Below are 17,876 nucleotides of genomic sequence, written 5' to 3'. Positions count from 1 at the left end.
ACCAATTATGTAACATTTTGTCACTGATTTGTACCTCCCACTTCTAACTTCTATATAAACTAAAGTCTGTAAATTCAGCCCTGTTGTCCTTGAGGAGTTATCCCACAAGGGTCCACTGGTGGGAAGATCCAGCAGTCTGCTGGTATAAGATTAAATGCTGCCTTCTCATTTCTCTGATGCAAAGAATCTTCCTTTCAGTATGATTTGGCTTGGACATTTTCCTGTAACAATAATAAAAGAGATTAATTTCCTAAATTGAATCTGATTTTATTTATAGACAAGCACAAACATTCTTCCACTAAATGTCAAAACTATTTTTGGGTTTAAATATTTTAAATTTTAAACAAATACTCTGGAAATTTTGCCATTACAAGAAGTGTCTTAAGCTAAAGTGTTTTTAACTAGTGCTTTCTGAAAAGCTCACAACTAAAATACTTATTAAATATAGGCATATATTTCTCTTCCTACACTATTTCACCAGCATGTTTAAAATTCAGATTAAGAAGTGCTTACCTGAGAATCAGTAAATTCTTTGCCTTTTGTTAGACTCCTCTCTTAGGGAATCTGCCAGCATAACTTTAAGTCTGACCCCATTAAGAATCTTCCCATGCAAAGTTGAAATGGCATCGTTGGCGCTCATTCTGTCTGCAAACTTGGCGTACCCCACATTTTTTCCTGACACAAGGTAAACTTCGATCAGGTTACCAAAACGACTGCAACAAAGCAAAAAGAAAAAACTCAATCGAAACACACAAATGCAGCTGCCTTAGTTCTCAAATGTGGGGTTCATTCTCTACTCCGTTTCCATCCTTCTTATACCCAGCAGCCATTTCAGGCCAGTCTTACTCCTGCAGCATCTCACAGCTCATTTCCTTCATCCTCACTCAGGTCTCTTTCCTCGCTCGGATCAGGATCACCTGTGCCCGAGGTCCCTTCATGCTTTTCACTAGGCTTCTGGACACCAGGCTTGTCCCTTCCCACCGTGCTCTACTCTGTCTCCTGCAGGGTCTTTCTGAAGCAAAACATGATCATTTCCTCCCTAAACATGCCCTTAGCAGCTGCCCACTGCCTTCTAGGTAAGGGCAAACTCCTAACATGGTCCTCAGGCGTGGCCCTTGGCCTCTCCACCCTCCCATTCCCTCATAATCTCTCAGTCTATGTTCTAATGGCTTCCTTTCATACTCTCTTGGACAGGGAAAACTATTGACACTCGAAGCTTGCTCCTGTGCCCAAACAGTTTATAGCCTGCATGTCTCCTTGTACCCCTTCCTTCTTTCAAGAAGCCTGCTCAGAGTTCTTACAGTAGGAGCCCCTCTGTGTCCTTCATAAGTTACTTATCACAGTGCCAATCTCATCACAAGGCTGTAATCGCCTATTTGTCTCTTCCCTACATGAGAACAGGTCTAAGAGGCAAGGATCACGCTATCTTATTAACAGAGTATCATGTTTTGTTTACATAACACCTCAAGAACTTACAGTGCCTACTTGGCATAGAGAAGCAATTCAGGAAAAAATAAATAAGTGAATCAGTTACATAAATGTCCAAATACCTGAGCCAAATGCCTGATGTTTTGTGCAGGAACTTAGTATCTATTTGTTTAATTCACTAATATTTTTATAATGCAAACAGAAAAATGACCAAAAGGAAAAAAACAAGATACGAGATATGTTAAAAACAAAACTTGTATTTAAACTTATTATAAATTCTTCCCTAGAGTCATATTGTTTACTCAGTATGATTATATAATCCTTAGGACCCAACAGAGTGCTGACAAAATAGGAGATACTTAATGAATACTAGTCAGATGAATTACAACTTTGAAGGAAAACATATGTGAAAAGGATTCTCAGGGCTACATTGATGTATCTTCTATCAAGAAACAAAGTATTTGTGCATTGTGTGCATTTAGCTTTCTGAAACAATCCTACATACTTTACTTTTTCAAAACAAAATAACAGAAAATTCTGTGTAGAGACTTGAGTTGACAAAGAAGACAAGGAAATGATCCTAAATTGAAAACAAGGCTTCAAATAGGAATTTTAAAAACTAAAGAACAAATCATACTGGGTAGAGTAAGTTTCAAGATTGGGAGAAAGCTAAAATTGTTAGTTTAAATAAATTATATCACAAAAATGTAACATTGTAGAATTGAAATGTTACCAGAATATATCTTTTGATACATCTAGTGGTAAAGGATGAGAATTAAACACAGCGAAATTTCTTTCTTTCACAGGCATTTCTGATCTCTGGATCAACTTTTTTTTTTCCATGATGAAAGTCCGTCTGGATTTGAGGCAAGTACAGTTCAGAATTATCTCCAAATTGCTGGTAAAGTACAAAGTCAGAAAAAGAAAAACCGTATTTCAGGGATTTTTAGCCATAGTTACACATAATGCATATAGTGGCATGTACATGGTCCTTTAATACTTCTCAGAACATTTTTTTACTAAATAGATAATAAACAAAGGTCACATTTATCTTTGATTCTTTTGACTGCATTATAAAGGTTAAACTGTTACACACTTACCAGAAATTGCTGCTGGCTTGGGTTATTCCACACCACTGAAGCAAGCTGTGCAGCTACCATTATGTGTGGCCATTTTTCTAAAGAGACTGGAGATAATTTACAGATAGTTGGAAATGCTCAGTTCTAACATTAACTTGTTTTGTGTGACTTTCCTATGGATCGACTATTTTCTATTTTTTTTCTCGAATCATAATCACTTCGATAGACAATCCAAGAGTGCTACTTACTCTGTTACCTTACTTCTGCATCAAGGAAGGAAGCACCTATCCAATTTCTAGGGAGGTACTGAAATCCATGTAACTTGTATTTTGCATAAATAGCTGATGCTACAATATTGAAGCACTCTATAACTTAAAATAACATGCAAAAATGAAAAAGCATATTAAATGTGTGACTCCTGTATTACAATGTGAAGGTGAAAAAATATAAAGTACTGATTATGACACAACTAATAATACAGAATCTAAGACATCAGATGATAAAGTTCTGTTATACAATGTATGAGCAGTATTTTTAAAAAGTGAAGCATAAGTGACATTTTAGAAATATCATATGTTATCTATGAATTTAATATGTTGGCTTCTCCTATATGATATCAATATACCAACAAATGTAAATTTTTAATTTTTAAAATTTTAAAATTTTCCTATCATACTGGGTAGGAAATGAATGAGAAGTGGTCTATGAAACAATATATATTCATCAAAGAGCAACAGAAAGAAAAAGTGATAAGTATAGAAAACAAAGTGACAGAATTCTCAGATCAAGTTACCTACTTCATATGCCTTCAGAGAAATTTCTGCTAAGGGGAGAGATTTCAGTTCAAAAAGGTGATACTTAGGGGAGAAACAATTTTATGTTGGAGTGCTTAAATAGGGAACTTAGGAGCTTGTGATACAACCGAGAGGTTTTCATGATATATTTCCAATATAAACTACTTTGGGGGAAAAAAATACTTAAAATTTTATGCTTCTATCTAAACTCAAGTACCCAATATTTTAATGAAATTAAAATGCAGAAATCAAATGACCATTTAAAATTAATTCACATAGGATTATAACCAGATGACATTGACACTGGTTAATTAAAAGATGCTCATATATATATATATATATATATATATATTTGGATGTAGTTCAGACTCATGCAATCCTTTTGCCTCATTCTCGCAGGTGATGAAATTACAGGTATGCACTACCACGCCTGGCCTTCACTATATATACATTGGATATTGTCCACCAGAGAAATAATATCAGGTTCAATAAACACATTTCAACATGCTAGATAATGGCAGTAGAATGGCATGGGGGACAAAGCACTATGATAAATACATGTAATCCCAAATGAGCCAGGGAACACAGCCTGTGTGCCTAGGAGCTCTGAACAGAGAATGACTGCGTAAGGTTTGTCTAAGGTCAGAGACAGCGCAAAGGAGGCTCAGATGGAGAACTGTGCGAAAGATGAGGTGGGCAGGGCAACAGTGGGCATGTCGGGGTGTCCGCGGGAAGGGACTGAGCTGCCCCAGGGCTGCCAGCCCCAACCCAGACGCGTTTCCCTCCTTCCTCCACACGCACGCCACTCTAACAGGACTAAATCAGGTACGCCCACAGAACGGGAAGAAATGCCAAGTGTGGGGTCTTCATGCCACTCTTCATCTGTAATTCTTCCACAATAAGCAAAACTGTCTGGCATTAATCAAAAGATTACAAAAAGAAACCCGGTCTTGAGGTATTTCCTTGTGTTACCGCAAACAAAAAAAAGCTCTATTTCGTGGAAGTTACAGTATTATCTTTAAATATTACACTAGAGATACAGCCCCAGGGGTTTGTTTATTAAAAATAGCTCTAAATAGGTCTAATATAAGTCTAAATAGGTTTAAAGTCAAAATGGAGAGAAAATAAACACACAATTCCTGTTGTACAAATAGTATCTGACATAAAAATGCAACAGATTTTAAAGTCCAAAATAGAAAGGAAACATAAAATTTCTGTTTAACAAACAGTATTGGACAAAAAAAGACATTGGATAAAAGTCATCTTAACAAAATGGAATGCATTTAAAAACATCACAGACAATATTTTACCGTAATTTGAATAAGGATCTCAGTGAACTTCACAATACTCCAATCCTGGTACTATGTCAAAACTGCTGAAAAGCTGCTCTTCAGTGAAAGGAACTCTTGATACAACTGACAGGCGTTTGGAGATAGCTTCCTGGCCTCTGCTGTCATTCTTGTCAAAATTTGGGAATTCAGGCTGTTGATCTCCAACAATATTAAAAAAAAAACAGAAAATCTTAAGTTTTGATATTTGTAAAGTCTCATAACACTTTATGCACTAGAAAATAAAAGCCCATGGCAGTGAGCAAAGAAGCTGCATTTTGTATTACGCTTTTGGTCACCAGCACCAGAAGGGAACAGGGAGAAGAAAGCACACAACTCTCCCTGTCACCCAACTTCATCAGAGAAACACCAAGTCTGATGGGTAGGGGGAAGCTCAGTATGTAAAACTGAAAAATGTGTCAAATACTTTATGGCAAAGAACATCTAAAGACCTTGCTTTCATCACTCACTTTTCCCTTCCTCTGGCTTCAACTTTTGTCATTCTTTTCTGGAGCCTTAATTTTAAAGAAGCCACAGTTTTGAGACCAAGGATTAGAACTCATACTGAAGGGATATCTGCATATATTTTCTATACTTGTTGGTTAGCTGCATAAATGAAAAAAGTGGTGCTGACATAGTTTAATTTATAGACAATGCTGAAATAATCAGAGTACATTGGAAATAAACAAAATGAGCATTAAATATTAAGGACACAACATCGTGAACAACTTGTTTTTTTTGGTACCAGGGATTGAACTCATGACCTTGCGCTTGCAGGGCAGGCACTTACTCCACTGAGGTAAGCCCCCAGCCTATGGACAACTTTTTAAGGAAAAAAACCCCCTACATTTAATATTTTTATTCACTAGGTAAGATTTACAGACTACTTGGCAAAAAACAGTTAAAAAAAACAGTCAACTTAGAATGCAGATAGTGGATCTACTATGACGTAAAAGCAGATTACTTACCAAATGGAAACATATTTATTCTAGGTTAATGTCCCAAAGCCTCCTGCCTCATGTTACTATAGTAGTCTTGTTCCAAGGATTTGGATGGTTTATTTTTTGGTTCAGCTAAGATTGCTCTAAAATCTGAAAAAGACAATTCAGGAATTTTAAGTTTCACTGGAAATTTAACATTCCTGTAAATATAAAAGGTTGCTAGTGCCTGACTTAGCTCAACAGTCTAATGGTACAAAGCAAAATCTATACCAGACCTACTTCTTTGCTTTGGCAAACAATGAATCCAACAGGAAGAATCCCAGTTTATAGGTCAACGTAGGAAGAACGTGGAAGAAGCAGTTCAGCTGCATGTGATATTATTCACTCTCCCATGCTCCTTAGCATCAAAATACTGTTTGGCATCTTCACATTTAACCTGCCACCAAGATGATTCCTCTGGAATACACTTAGAGTATGTTATCCATTACTCTACGTTCTCTCTTAGAGTATGTTATCCATTATTTTACGTTCTCTGCTTCTGTTCTTTAGAATCTCTCCAAATAATTACAATAGCCCTGTACATGGTCTCTTTATTTCTGGACAAAGAATTCTTAACTAGGAGGATAAGCATGAGCTTCAAAAGGAGGGAAGGTTCTAAACACCCTCTGAAACTTTAAACAAAATACATAATGTTTATATGTTTTTAATGGGTGTATTTCAAGGGTCCATTGCTTTTATATTATTCTCTGGCTTCAAACAGGATGAAACCAGTTAGTTCAAACCTCTTCCATGGAAATCTATCCGTGACTGTGATTAGATCAACCATTCTTTAGTTGTTGTTGGTGTTGTGTTATTATTTGCAGTAGTGGGAACTGAACCCAAGGCCTTTGAATTGAGCAACATCTCTACCCTTTTTTATTTTTTATTTTGAGAGCAGATTTTGCTAAGTTGCTAAGTTACCTAAATCAGGCTGTGCTCAATTTGTGATCTTCCTGCCCCAGCTTCCCAGAGTGCAGGGATTACAGGACTGTGCCTCCATATCCAGCTAAGCTTTGTTATTTTAAACAAACTACATGAGGATCCTAATGTGGACTAGGCTGGAACTCTGCGTAAACTCCCAGATGTGGCTCCAAGGTACTCAGCTGACTTTGTCTCATCATTTCTCAGCAGGGATACCACGCTTTATGCGACTGTCTCCTGACAGGTAGGACAAGACACGGTCATTCCTGGCTCTGTGCCTTGGCTAACACTGCTCTCACGGTTCCCCTCCTCTGAACTTGTTTCCCTGCTCACTCGGGGCACCTGCTGCTCAGCACTGACAGTGTCCCACACGCTTCTGAATACTTCTTTCACTTAGCAAACTCTCACTGAGTCTCCTATAAACGCTAGAACTTACTATGGAAGAGATCTCAAGAAGTCTTTACTGAGCCTGTCACCATACTAGGTATTTGGGTGATGGCAAGACAAATAAGTCAGATTTCTTATCTTTGAAGAGCATTTAAAAATTATTCTATTATTCAGTATTTTTTTACCTATTATGTCTTGCTGCCCAAAGTAGATACAAAATCCTTAAATGCCAGGATTGCCATGTATTTTATCTGTATTCCTCTATTTAGCATGTTAATGAGTGTAGCATAGGTACTCAATAAAGGGTGGCTGAATGGGAAATATAGAAGGATCTGAGATAAAAATTTTGGTGTGAACCATCTGTGTAATAAGAACCTTATTAATCACTGTCTTATAAATAAAAATTTCTGTAATATCCAAAATCCAAATAATTTATTCCACATCTTATTTCTATGTTTATCTGTTGATAATTTAACACATAAAATGTTTCCATCTGCTTTTCCACTTTCATTGACATTGTTTTTTATTTTAAATAGAAAAAACAATAAAAAATAGTATGAAATTGATAAAAAGATTGCAGGAGAGTAACAATGGAATGGCTGGTACATTGTGTATTATCTTCAAAGTAGCTGCTCATATTGCAAGATACAGGCATGAAGAATTGATCAAACATTATAGGCACGAACTGTTCTTTTCAATGAACTAATAGCAATTAGTTGTGTAACTATCTTATCTATTATATGTATATATACATTTTTCCTTTTCCCATCCTTTTCTCCTTTCCCCCATCCATGTATCTCTTTCCTTTTAACAGTAGTATCTACTGTACATTCTGGATCTTATTTACTCTTTCAGCTTCTTACATTAGGGAGACAAAATTATGTTTATACAAATGAGTCCGATTTATTTCACTTATGAGTATGGTAGTAAATTGCATCCAATAACCTATAAAAGTCTCAAGTTTACCCTCCTTTATGGCAGAGAAGTACTCTATTATCTAAAAATCCATCATTTTTATTCATTCTTTGATTGATGGGCATCTAGGTTGTTTCCAAGATTTAACTATTACAAATTGTGCTGCTATAAACATGGGTGCGCATGTATCACTGTGGTATGATCTTAATTTTTCTGGCAATAAAAGGGGGAGCTGGGTTGAATGGGACATTTAATCCTAGATTTTGAGGAATCTCCACAGTGATTTTCACAGTGGTTGTGCCAGTCTACAATCCCAACAATAGTGGAGAGGGTTGCTTTCCCCCACAGCCCCCAGCATTTATTATTGGTTGATTGCTTGGTGATAGTCATTCTTACTGGGTTGAGGTAGAATCTCAGTGTTAATTTGCATCTCTCTAGTAACCAATGGTGTTGAATATTTTTTCATATATTTATTTGCTATTTGTATTTATTTAGGTAAGAACTGTGTGCTTATCTCAAATGTCCATTTGGGATTTGGTCTTTGAATTTTGAGGGTCTGCTTTTATTCAATTCTTTATATGTTCTAGATATAAGTCCTTTGTCTGAGGGACAGTTGGCTAAAACTTTCTCCCACTCTGTGGGTTGTCTTTGCACTCTGTTGGTGATTTCTTTTGATGTGCAAAAGCTTTTTAATGAAACAAGAACCCAGTTGTAGATTCTTTGAAGTACTTCCCATGGTGTTTGGATTTTGTTCATGAACACTCTGCCTACTCCTCTATATTTTTAAGATTTCTAGCTACTTTCCCTTCCAGTAGATTTTAACAGTTAGATCTTTGATCCATTTTGACTTTGGTTTAGTGTATGGTACTAGAGGTGGGTGTAGTTTTAGTCTTCAGCATATAGAAAGCCAGTTTTTCTACACCATTTATTAAAGAGGGCTGTCTGTCTTTTCGTGAACATGTTTGGCCCTTTTGTCAAAGATAAGGTGACTGAGTGTGCTTATCATTTTATCTGCACCTTCTAATCTGTTACACTGGTCTTTAGGTATGTTTTTGGCCAGTATTAGGCCGATTTTATCATGGCAGTTCTGTGGTATAATTTCAAATCAGATATTGTGATGCCTCCTGCCTTGCCTTTGTTGCCCAGGACTGCTTTTGCTAGTCTAGGTCTCTTCTGCTTCCAGGTGAATTTTAGGAATGTTTTTTTCTAGTTCTGGGAGGTATGTTAATGGTATTTTGATTGAGATTACATTAAATCTGTATAAAATTTTTGAGAATATAGCCATTTTCACTATGTTGATTCTTCCTATCCATGAGCAAGGGATATCTTTCCATTTTCTGATATCCTGTTTGATCTCCTTTTACAGAGTACTGTAATTTTCAATATATAGAATCTTTATTTCCCTTGTTAAATCGATTCCTAAGTATTTCATTTTTTGGTATGCTATTGTGAAGTGTGTGGTTTCCCTAATTTCTCTCTTGATAACTTTGTTTGCATATAGGAATGCTACTGATTTTTGAGTGTTGATTTTGTATTCAGCTACGTTATTGAATTTCATTAATTCTAGGAGTCTTTTGCTAGAGTTTTTGGTCTTCTATGTAGAGTATCATTTCGTCTGTGAGTAATGATAGTTTAATTTCTTCCTTTCTTATACATATTCCTTTTTTTCTCTCCCTTGTCTAATTGCTCTGGCTAATTTTTCCAGAACTACATTGAATAGGAATTGGTGATAGTGAATATTCTTGTGTTGTTCCTAATTTCAGAGTAAAAACTTTCAGTTTTTGTCCATTTAGTATGATGTTGGCTGTGGATTTATCACAGACAATTATCAGATTGAGGTAAAGAATATCGATTTCAGTTTTCTGTAATGTTTTTATTATGAATCAGTGCTGGACTTTGTCAAAAGCCTTTTCTGCATCTATTGAGATGATCATGTGATTTTTGTCTTGGCTCTATTGATATAGTGTATTACATTTATTGATTTGTGCGTGTTGAGCCATTCCTGAATCCTTGTGATGAATCTTACTTGGTCACGGTGTATAATCTTCTTGATGATTTGCTGCATTCTATTTTCCAGTATCTTATTGAGAGAATTTTTGCATCTATGTTCATTAGGGAGATTGGCCTATAGGGGATTTCTCTGTTTTGGTATCAGGCTAATATTTTTCTCCAGGAAGGTGTTAGGGAATATTTTTTTCCTCTAAAATTCGTTAAAGAGTTTGATAAGTATATGCACTAAATCTTCTCCAAATTTCTTGTAGAATTCAGCCACGAATCCATCAGGACATAGGCTTTTCTTTGTTGGTAAGTTTTAATTACATTTTAAATCTCAGCTGATTTTGGGTTATTCAGAAATCTTATAAATTAGTGATATAACTTTGGTAATTCATACATATTTAGGAATCTGTCCATTTCTTTGGTGTTTTCTCTCCTATGAGAGTAAAGATTTTCCAATTATATATTGATTATCTTCTAATTTTCTCAGTTTATGTAGAGATTTCACTGTTTTCATTCCTTAATACATGAATTTTCTTTCCTTTTTATGGTAAGGTTGGTGAAGGGTTTATGAATTTGATTTATTCTTTTTTAAAAAAATTTTTATTTTGAAAGTGGTAAAATACAACAGAACAAGACAGAATAAAGCCAACTGAGACAGTGTAATGAAATTGGTATAGACCTTTACAGCAGGTTACCGGGATAACAGTAATAGGTATCACAGTATATTTCGTTATCTTTATAATAGTTGTTCTTTCAACCATGTATATCAAAATGAGATGAAATATAGAATATTATAGAACTTATCAAAACAGAATATTGAATAGAGCAGTACCATTAATCAGAATAGAGCAAAACAGTAATAAAAACTATTTGCCTTCAAAGAGATAGTAGGAGGAAGTCCCCCTTATTTGCTATGGTCAACTTCTCAGGAGACGCTCTGATTTTTGGTTCCCATTTGCCAATGGGGGCGGGGACAGGAGAAGAGGGTTAGGGGAAGTGAGATGTTTGACTATAGGTCGTGCATCAGTAGGTTCACTATTGCTTAGCAGGGAGGCAGGCTGGTTGTTTGGTTTCTCAGCATCCTAAGTTCCAACATGGCAGATCTCAGGAGCTGCTGGTGGTTTTCTCCCTGGAAGGGTCGCAGTCTGCCACACTGCCACTGCTTACCATGGAGGAGAGGTGCTTGCTTGGCTTCCCAGAGTCCTAAGTTCCAACATGGTGCGGATCTCAGGAGCTACTGCTGGTTCTCTCCCTGGAAGGGCCGCTGATTTATTCTTTCAAAGAACCAACCCTTTGATTCGTTAATTCTTTGTATTGTTTTTTGATCTCCATTGCATTAATTTCTGCTCTGATCTTTATAATTTCCTTCCTTGTATGGGCTTTAGGTTTGTTTTGGTCTTCTTTTTCTACAAGCTTGATGTGTAAATTAGGTTATTTGTGCTTGTTCTCTTTTTCTGATGAGAGAGTTCACTGCTATAAATCTCTCTCTTAGAATTGCTTTCATTGCATCCTATAAGTTCTGGTATGTTGTGTCTGCATTCTCACTTAGCCATAGATATTATGTAACTTTTTCCTTTATTTCATCTGTGATCCACTGGCTTTTTAAGGGGTTTTCATAGAGTTTATACAGTTCCATTTTCATTTCACTCTAGTCAGATACTATGCACAAGACTATTTCAATTCCTTTGAATTTACTTATGCATGTTCTGTGAGCTAGTATATGGTCTATTTTAGGAAATGTCTCATGTGCAGCTGAGAAGAATGTATATTCTGATGATGTTGCATGGAACACTCTGAAGACATCTACTAAATTCATTTGATCACAGGTTTGGTTCAGTTCTGACATTTCTTTGTTAATTTTTTGTCTAGCTGATGTATCTCTTTGTGACAATGGGGTATTAAGGTCTGTCATTACAAGTGTATTTTTGCTTGATTTTTCATGTCTACTATCAATCTGGGGTGCAAGTTGCTCTCAGGTCTTGAAATACGTCACTCTAAACTCTACTTGACTTGAAGGTTTCTGTTGAGAAGTCTGCTGTGATTCTTATGGGCTTTCCTTTGTAGGTGAACTGTTTCTTTTCTGTAACAGCTTTTAATATTCTGTTCTTGTGCTGAATTTCTGGAATCTTGATTATTATATGTCTTGATGTAGTTTTATTTTGGTCATGACTGTAGTTTTATTTTGGTTTATTTGGAGTTCCATGTGCTTCATTTATTTGTATGTGAAATTCTTTATCCATGCTTGAAAAGTTTTCTGTCATTATTTTTGTTAGTGCTTTTTTAATGGCTCTTATATTGCCTCCAGTTTTCTGACTGACCCCAATCAAACTTATTTTATTCTTCTTTGCTTCATCTTGTAGCTGTTGGATTGATTTTTTTGTGATCTGTTGATATTTTTAAGATACTTTTCATGATCACCAGATGTAATTCTGTCTCATGATCTGAAACTTTATCCTCTCTTTCATTTAACCTGCTGTACATACTTTCAATTTAGATTTTAATCTCTTGGCCTTCTGTTTGTATGTTTCATGAATTCCATGCCCAGCGTTGGGCATTTTTTGTTTCCATCATTTTTTAAAATTCATCTATGCTTTTTATCTGTGTCTTCTCTAATATCTTTGATTTTTTTTTTTTGTCTTTTTGAGACAGGGTTTCACTGTGCAGTTCAGGCCAGCCTTGAGCTCACTTTGTAGCCCGAGCTGGTCTCAAACTTGCAATAATCTTGCCTCAGCCTCCCAAGTTCTGGGATTACTCCATGTCTGGCAATAATCTCTTTGATTTTAAGCATCATTTCTTTGTGCACCTGAGAGATTATTTTCTCTAAAGTCTTTTCCACTTGTTTTTTTCATTTCCATTGTTATCATCTCAGAAAATTTCAGTGTTTGACTTCTAATTTCATGTATCTCATTGAGTTCTGGGCTTTTCTTGGATAGACTGGAGTCTGGGATTGCATTTTGCTTCTGCATCATGTCATTTTATATTTTCTTCTTTATTTTACTTTGTTTTCTATGTTGATGCTTTGCTGATTTCTTAAGATAGATAACTTTATCATTAGTATTGGGTCTCCCTTGGGCATGTCTGTTCTTCAGGAATGTCCACTAGATGAGGTGGTTCTTTATAGCAATACCCAAGAACCTATCTTCTCAGTTTGTAAAGGATGCAAAATTATTAATTTGGCTCAGCTCCCAATCCTTTGGTACCTGACTATGACTCCATGTAATCACATTGTTGTCATACAGGGGCAAAAAGCTGTTTATTACACATATTAAATCTCAGATAAAGTAGTCCAGGTTGTGATAACAATAGTTTCAAGTACAGCTTAATTACTGACCAAGTATGGTAACCATTAACCTGCTACTTCTGTCCACAGGAGCAAACTATAAGATTATATAACAAAAGCAAACATATATTGTGCACTTGTATGCAGTGATTTCCCCCTTAGTGGAGTGATTTTACCCTTCTGCAAGGTGCAGTGAGGTTAAGATGGGTAGGGGGACAGGCTAAAGAGATGAATGAGATTAAATATAGCAGAGTCAAGGCTGGAGGTCAAAGAAGGATTACCCAAGTTTTAGGAAACTGGAGGACACAGGAGGGGAAAAAATGAAATAGAATGAGAAGAAATCATCAGAAAAGGAAGAGACAATGATTACTCACTTGTAAGTTTAAATTCAAGAAGTAGTTGAGGAAAGAGAATCAATAGAATAAAAAGAAAACGAAAGATTAAGAAAACTAAACATGAACAAAAGAAGAAAAGAAAAAGAATAACAAAGGAAATAAGAAAGAAAGAAAAAGGAATCCAGAGAAAACCCCAAATACAAAATTACCACAGAATATAAAACAAAACAAGACGATATTCGACCAGACAAAAAGACAGCCAATCAGACAAACAAGGAGGAATAAAGGTAGTAAAATACCTCTGATGCTTACAGTTCTGGAGAGTGTCCATGTTAGGTCTCAGAAATATGCTGGCTATGGAGCTGATTTTGGCTTCTGGATGTAGGGGCTGGGGCTGGTCTTCTGTTGCTGGAGTTCTCCAGAGCCCAACTGCTGGCTCTTGCTGCCACTCTAGAGGCTTCCTTGTTTCTGGTCATGCTGATTACTCCACCCTCCAAAGGTGTGTGCACCCTGTGTACCCAGGACTGGCTGTTGTCTTGGGTTTCTGTAAATTCTACCAGCCAAAGGCGTGTCCTTACACTCCTTTTGCAGACACCATTTTCCTGTGGATAATGGAGGAATCACAGAGCACAGATGCACTCTTCACATCAGCACTGCTGTTCCAAGGACAGTGGAGGATATGCAGAGTGTGGACTCAGACTCCTTTTGCAGACATCACCATCTCCACATCTTAGTGCTAAAAGTCAGTGCACTTGGGCTGATTTAGCTCAGCAGCATAAATGCCTGCTTGCAAGTGTGAAGTTGTGAGTTCAATCACCAATACAAAAAAAAAAAAAAAGTCAGTGCACTAGAAGTATGATAACAAAGAATATTTTTCTTGGCATCTTTAAAATGCTTAGTCCTAGGCTGGGCATGGTGGCATATGACTGTAATCCCAGTGCTCAGGAGGCTGAGGCAGGAGGATCACCACAAGCCTGGACTACATAGCGAACTCAAGGCCAGAATGAACTGTACAGTGAGGGCTTGTCAAATGGATAGGGAGGAGGAGCAAAGATGGCAGATAGATAACAACTGGCTACAGAAGCTCCCTGAGATAGCCAACTTAGAATTCAACATAATACAGAGTGGGGAGCCCCAAACGGAGATGAATTCTCTTGTCCCAAGAAGAAATTAAGGCAACTGACTTGCTGACCATCCGGGGTCCCACCACGACTGGCCAGGGTCCCACCATGACTTGCCAAGTCATCCGAGGTCCCGCTGCTTCGACTCACTGGAGTACCAGTTACACTGAGTTCCGGGGTCAACAAGCAGATCAGAAGGCTGAGTTGGCAGGGTGCCTACATTGACCTGTGGTGAGTGACAGGAGTGGAGCCATTCCATAAATAAGGAGGCTCTGGTGGATGACATTCTGGGACCAGGCAGGTCTGGTAAGTACAAGGGGCAGCTGTGACTTCAGTCAATTGTTCCCTTCCTGAACGGGATTGGTGGAGTGAGCTAGGCCAGGGTCATGTGACCTGTCAGAGACTTAATAGGTTATCCGAGGTCAAGTCCCTGCAGCAGTGGTACACCCTAACCACACTGGCCCAGTGGGGCCTCTAAGGTTTGGCTGGTCTGGAGGGGAAGTGACTCAGGCCACAGCAGCTTGACTAATCCGGAGGGGAGGGGCCAGCATACACCTTCCCTGTCTGCAACTCACTAGCACACTGCAGTGGGGTCATCTAGCCAGTGTGCGTCAGAAGAATTGTAACCAACAAAGAAAGAAACTGGGCCCCCTGGAAGAAGCAAAAAAGATGGGAAGAGGAAGGAACAACAAAAAGTCCCCAGGTCCCAACTCTGAGAACATTGACCCAGGATAGGTAAATACAGAGGAGAATGAGAACAGCAAACATGCAATATCAGACATGGCGCCAGTGGACATAAAGAGATATATTTGGGACCTCATAGATGAGTACAAAAGTGAATTATTTACCCAAATAAAGCAAGATATAAGAAGATGGGTAACATATATTCTTGCTAAATCTGCTTAACAGAATCCTTGCTGGAGGCAGTGCAGAGGGGTAAAACATTGGTGGAGGTCAGACACTAAGGGTGAAGGCTGGCACTGAGCTGATTTAGCAGGGCTCTTGCTCCAACTGGATTCTACAAGAACAGAGTCCAAGCTCAGACCCAGTCAAACTGTTTGCTATGTGTTGGACATTATGTTATATCCAAGGGGGAGAATCTTAAACAAAATGGTCCTTCTGTTACGGAGCTAATAGCCTAGTCATGTATAATTAGGATCATATAGAGCTAATAGTTTAGGGAGCAGATCAAATAATGTGTGCACCAGCACAAAAGAAGTTGATTTACTTATTCCCCTTGACTCTGGTGTTCACTCCACATTCCCTTGATATTTTGGTAATGGAGACTCAAGAATTCTGGATTAGTAGCCTGAGTTTAGCAAAGAAAAAAAACAAAGATTGTCATCATTTCTCCATGCCACATCTCTACCACAAAGGTACTGTTTACCCAGACCTCAGCAGGCCTAGGAAGTATTTTGTCTTAACTTTCTACTTATCTTGCTCAGACCAGTCAAAATTGATGAAAAGAAAATAACACCAGGATAATTTATTGATTTGAGTAACAACGCAATGATTCTAAACAATACTATTTGCACACCAGTGCCATCTAGTGAAAAATTTATATTTTTGTTAAACTGCTCTTACAGGGCAATCTGTTCCTTGTAAAATAAGACTATTAATGTGTGTGATATTCAGAGCAATTAGTTTTTTTCTCGAAAAAATTGGGGAATGCTGAGGAAGCAAAATTTCTTTAAAGTTCAGTCCCGTGAATATTACATATACAATAAAAATAAAAATTTAATTATGTTACTAAATGTGAGTACTTTTTCATAGTATTTATTTATGTCATGTACTTCATCCATTTGAAGTGTTCTATAGAATATCTTTTACTATGTTCACAGAGTTGTACAAACATCATCACAGGAACTTTCAAGAAGATGGCAGAGTGGTGAGCAGCAGAGATTTGGTGCTCTCCGAGATTTGGTGTCTAGACATTGGAATATAGCAATGTGAGGTGGAGAAGTAGGAGGGAGGCGGGTCCCTGGGATCCAGGGAGGATCTGAAGCAGAATTGAAACTCACAGGTAGAGTGAAGAGAGAGACTTCAAGGAAGAAGAAGGGATAGCAAGTGGTGCTTTTTCCCTGAGCCTGAAATCACTGTGTGGGAGGGGCAGCTTGAACTTCAGTTGTAGATTGGTAGAATCTAGCCAAATGACTCAAATCCCCAAAGCCAGCTACACCTGGAAGACATCTCTGAGAAGCAGTTATTTCTTAAGGGTTCTTAATACTAGCACAATAATCTGGTTTGGAGGGCATTTTCTTTTAGGGCTTGAAATACTTTACTCCACGTTCTCATGACTTGAGGTTTGTGTTGAAAATGCTGTGATTCTGATGGGCTTTCCATTATAAGTCCTATGTTTCTTTCTCTTATAGCTTTTAATGTTCTGCTCTTGCATTGAATTTCTGGGATCTTGACCATTACATGGCTTGATGTAGATGTTTTTAGAATACTGAATAATTAGAGCTTATATGCCTCACTTACCTGTATATCAAATACTCCCTGATTTGGAAGTTTTCTGCCACAATTTCTATGAACAGGTTTTTTCTTTTGTTTTTATGTCATTTGTGCTATCACTTACTTTTTCACTGACTCTAGTCAATCTTCTGTTACTCTTTGCATCATCTACCAGCTGCTGGGTTGATTTCTTGTCTTGATATTTTAAAAAAATCTTTATTTTTGTGATTGCTAACCACCATCCTATCTTCTATATCTGAGATTCTGTCCTCATATTGGCTCATTCTGCTGCACCCTTGAATATCTGCTTGAATCTGTTTCATGGATTCCATTTCTTTCCTGTGGGTGATCATTGTTTCCATCATTTTCTTAAGCTCTTCTATTCTTTAAAATCTGTATCTACTCTAGAGTCACTAAGCATGTTTTTCGTTATGCTCACCATCTCTGTAGTTATCTGAGAAATTATTCCTGATTTGATTTTTTTCTAGAGCCTCTTTCATTTGCTTTGTTATTTCTGCTGTCACCTCTTCAGAGAGTCCAGGTTGGTGACTTTTGGATTGTCTCATCTCATTGACCCTGGGATTTGACCTTGCTGAGCTGGAAGTCTAGAGTTGCATCTTGTTTAAGTGTCTTCTCATTTTCTGGGTTTTTTAGTTTAATTCTTGGTTGATGCTTATAAATTGTTTATGGTGAGAAGCTTAACTGAAAATGCAGAAGAAATGGACAGATTCCTAGATAACAAGAAGATATAATTAATCAAGATATATCAAGATAATATATAGATATATTAAGAAGATATAATCAAGAGGATATAAAAATTTTAAATAAACTAGTATGTCAGTGAAATTGAAGCTCT

General features: G+C 37.2%; 1 pseudogene; it reads right to left on the bottom strand.

Moving 5' to 3' along the window:
- Positions 1–385: 385 nt before the first annotated feature.
- The window catches only part of LOC100720291 (RNA-binding protein 45-like), a 34,198-nt pseudogene continuing 16,707 nt past the window's right edge, over positions 386–17,876 (bottom strand).

Source organism: Cavia porcellus, unplaced genomic scaffold (assembly GCF_034190915.1).
Source record: "Cavia porcellus strain 051 isolate PalLab524CR breed Dunkin Hartley unplaced genomic scaffold, mCavPor4.1 scaffold_12, whole genome shotgun sequence".
Classification (NCBI taxonomy): domain Eukaryota; kingdom Metazoa; phylum Chordata; class Mammalia; order Rodentia; family Caviidae; genus Cavia; species Cavia porcellus.
Note: the sequence above shows the minus strand (reverse complement) of the source record. Positions and strands in the feature narration are given on the sequence as shown.